The sequence below is a fragment of the Hibiscus syriacus genome, unplaced genomic scaffold (genome assembly GCF_006381635.1).
Source record: "Hibiscus syriacus cultivar Baekdansim isolate YM2019G1 unplaced genomic scaffold, ASM638163v2 tig00110221_pilon, whole genome shotgun sequence".
NCBI lineage: Eukaryota > Viridiplantae > Streptophyta > Magnoliopsida > Malvales > Malvaceae > Hibiscus > Hibiscus syriacus.
The window spans coordinates 73,963-77,891 of NW_024062635.1; the positions used below are offsets into that span (position 1 = coordinate 73,963).

The 3,929-nt window shown below is 35.0% G+C and overlaps 1 pseudogene; it reads right to left on the minus strand.

Annotated features, from left to right (window-relative positions):
* Positions 1-226: 226 nt before the first annotated feature.
* Positions 227-3,169, minus strand: LOC120114192 (annotated as a pseudogene).
* Between the last annotated feature and the right edge of the window lie 760 nt (positions 3,170-3,929).

Here is a 3,929-nt window from a genome sequence, read left to right on the forward strand (position 1 = left end):
AAATGTGTCCAACCCTATTGGAGGAATCTTACATTCACACAACTATAGGCACCCTTCCTTCGTAGTAGCAAAACAATATTAGCGGGATTATACCTATATCATCTTCAGCATCGCTTACTCTTCAGAGACAGGAAGAGAACATTTAAGGTTCATATGCTAGTTATATAAATGGGAGGCAATATTGATGTGTTTTCCATCTTGACCATCATATCAGTCAAATATCAGATCAGCATAGGAAATCTACAACAGATTTGATGTATGTGTACAAAACAAGATGTAAACATTCAATAAACATATGAATTGCTAAGAAACTCAGGAAGTTTGAAGTACCTAGAAGGAATTCATGCCTTGTTTCTGTCCCATAGTAATCAAATCTGGGTGAGCCAAGTGTTCCAGGAGTTGCATATGGAGATATATCAGTAGCTTGAGATCCACTAGATTTTTGTTTATTTGTTTTCTTATTCTTAGAGAAGAATAAACTTGAAACTTTTCCTTTCAAAGATGATTTCATGCTCTTTTCCTTCGTCAGTTCCTTGGAAACGTGTTCTTTGCTATCTCTGGGATCTGAAACTTCAACTTCAAGCGTTCCACCATATGCAGTGGCATATAGGATTAGGAGCCCAGGTTTTGACCTGAGAAGGTTCTTGGGAGAATCACTTGTACTTCCCTCTTCTTCAGATTTCACCAACATTTTGGTATCAGAAACAGCAAGCATCTCACCTAATGAGCTTGATCTTCTCACAACACGTCTTTGTTCTAGGGAACTCTTATTTGATGTCATGAGGGCCCATCTTTCTGAAAGTCATTTCTTTGCTTCCCTGCATACTGAAGACTCAGGAGAACATGATGCCCAGCTGAAGGACGAGGAAGAATAAGGGCTACCATACCTATTGATGTAATCCCAAGAATGTCTAGAAGTTAGTGACATTACTTCTGAATCACTAAGGTTTTCTACAGCACACTCGTTTTCAGATCTATTAAATAAACTATCATCACCGGTATAACCATTAGAAAACACAGAAGGGAGCAATGTTTCTTCCCTCCTGTGATGCATCTTATTTTCTTGCATCTCTCTAGTGATTCCATTGGACACTTCTCTCAGTTCTTGTACAACATCTTCAGGTTCCACAAAAGAATCTTCACCATGCACTAACCTAGGTGATGAGAAAGATGGAGATAAGACAGTCTTAATGTCCCGAGTCTTCTCAAAGCTGGGCTTCAATACCACTATTCTAGGTGTTTGGTAAAAATATTCAACAACATCTCGACAGGAAAAAGGAGGAGAACGAACATCTTTGTTTCTATCCATCCTAGTTACTTAACTCATATGCGCAGGTTTCTTTGTCTATTTATCACCCTTCTTTCCTATTCCAGAAAGTTTCTCTTTGTCAACCATCATGGAAGGTCTAAGAACAGTGATACGCTTTGTCTCAGGAGTTAAAGACTGGAAATTATAAATATACTGAGAAAACGTAGAATTTGGCTCTTCCAGAAACTTAAGGAATAGCTCTCTATTGGAATTCAAAACTTCCAGTGCATCATGAAATTCCTTGGTCTGGCGAAGTTTTTCATCTGTCACCAGACGTTTAGCTTCCATAAACTTTTGATGAACTAGAGCTATTCTTTTCTCATTCATGTTATCATTATAACTGCCTTTATGTGGAGAGCCGTCTCCTGTCTTAGTTGTCCTAGAGGACTGTTGCCAGATTTCATAAACATCTTTATATTTGTTCAGCTCTTGACAGAGATCTCCTTCACGTTGCATTTGCTTGGCTGAAAAGCCTTGGCCTTGCTCCCAGCCTTCAATTGGTATCTCAGATTGACTCAAAGAACATCGAGAAAGACCTTTACAATGGTACCTTTGTGAAGCTAAATTATGTTGCTGTTTTGGTATTGTGTCAAGCCCCGTCAGCATAGCAACCACATTGGTTGTTCCATTACCTTTCTTGTTTGACAAGGTTCTCTTTAACTCAGATAGAATCTGCACAGATAAGAAAAAGTTAACACAGGTAAGGACAATAGGATATTTAATTTTATAATACAAGTGGAACATACAGAGGCAAGTTCTGAAAAGAATCTGTTTCCAACTTGTTTATATAATTACTATTACAGATTAGAAAACCAATGCATACCGCTTTATCCTCTATAGGATCTCCAAATGTGAGGTTATCCATCCTTACAAGTCAGATTGACTCCTTGTGAGTGAGGAACCTGCCCACCAACCAGCTCCATGTCAAAATAGCAAGCTAAATTTATAACAAAAGCATAAACAACTAAAAATACCAATAAGCAACATTGGATTCATTGCATACAATTTATCTTAAGTAAATTTAAAGGGAAAAAGTGCTACAACTTAAAATTCCAATATACTAAGACCAGAAACATAGAAAATCAAAGAGAGGCAAGTATCGGTAAAAGGAAATGAACATGAACTAGAACAACAGACCTCCATAATCAGAATAAAATTCCACATCTTATACCATATTATAAACTTCAAAAATTTTGTAAGAAATCTAAAGGAATATTCGGCAGTTAAATTTCACAAATATCATTTTACAAAGTTCTGAATTTTCTTCAACAAACAAGTGACAAAAAGAAATGCAAAATGCATTCCATTGCATTGAATTGAATTGAAAGGAAAAGGGCATACTAAAGTAACTAAGCAAGTGATGATTATGGAACATACTACCCAGACAAGTGCTCAAACTTCAAAAGCAAAACAACCAAAAAAAAAAAGGAATTTTGACTTTTTCACGAAAAAAGAGATCACCGTGCGGTTTATTACTAAGCAGGCTGTTTCGATGAACTCCTACGTTGGAATCAAGCAGGTTTACCGTGCTGCCCAGGCATCCTGGAAATTTATCAATGTTTGACGAGCTATGAGAGAGACAAGTGATCAAAAGAAAAGAGAGATCGAAAGAAGGAAATTGGAAATTGCTCCTTAGCTCTCCTAAGAAACTGGCATGCCGTCTATCTTACGTTTGTAAGAAGCAGAGATTAGCTTAAACGGAGAGAGAATGAGACCTGGTGATCAAAATCTAACATCACATGAAATGCAGCCGGAGATTCGTCGGAATATGAGAAGAACGGCCGCAATTAGCGTCGCTGTTGCCGTCTGAAATGAAAGTTTGACGAGCTATGAGAGAGACAAGTGAGTCACCAAGGCAGAAGGATTGAAGGAGGGAGTGAGATATTGCCTGTTTTGAGCCCGCAAATGGCAAATATTGGTGAGGATGGTCATTTTCTTTTACATCCCCTATCTCTACTTTATTCTGTATTTAGTCCCTTTATTTTCTTTAATCTTCCGTCATAGAAGACTTAGTGGCCAAGAGTTCATTTCTCCTCCACCATGTCCTAAATTGGACCCTCTTATAACAAAAACAAATAATCTTTTTCCGATTATATTATTTATACGACTATTTGATAACATTTAATATTATATTTTAGTACATCATCATTGAAATAATAATAAATATTATATTTTTTTATTTTTAAATAATTTTAAAATAATTTATTATCACCCTAAAACTACGTGTGAATTATTATTTTTCCACGTGTGGAGCAGTGTAACAAACAATAACTTGAATATTAGTTATTAAAGAAAATTTTTATTTGAATTTGAAAAACATATTTTTAAAGTGATTAATTTCAGGAAATTTTTTTAATGCATGTTATTCATGCAATTCATCACTAATTTTATAGGGTAGAATTTACACATGATCATTAAATTATGTCAAAATTATCTTTTTGAATATTTAACTTTTAAAAGTTACATAATGAATATTAAATTTTAATTTTGTTACAAAATGGGCACAAAACCATTCAAAAACATCTCATTTGACCCTTTAATTATAACTAAAAATTAATTTAACTTTTAATTTTAATCAAAATAAATTTTATTAGGTTCGTTGAATTGAAAATAAAATAGC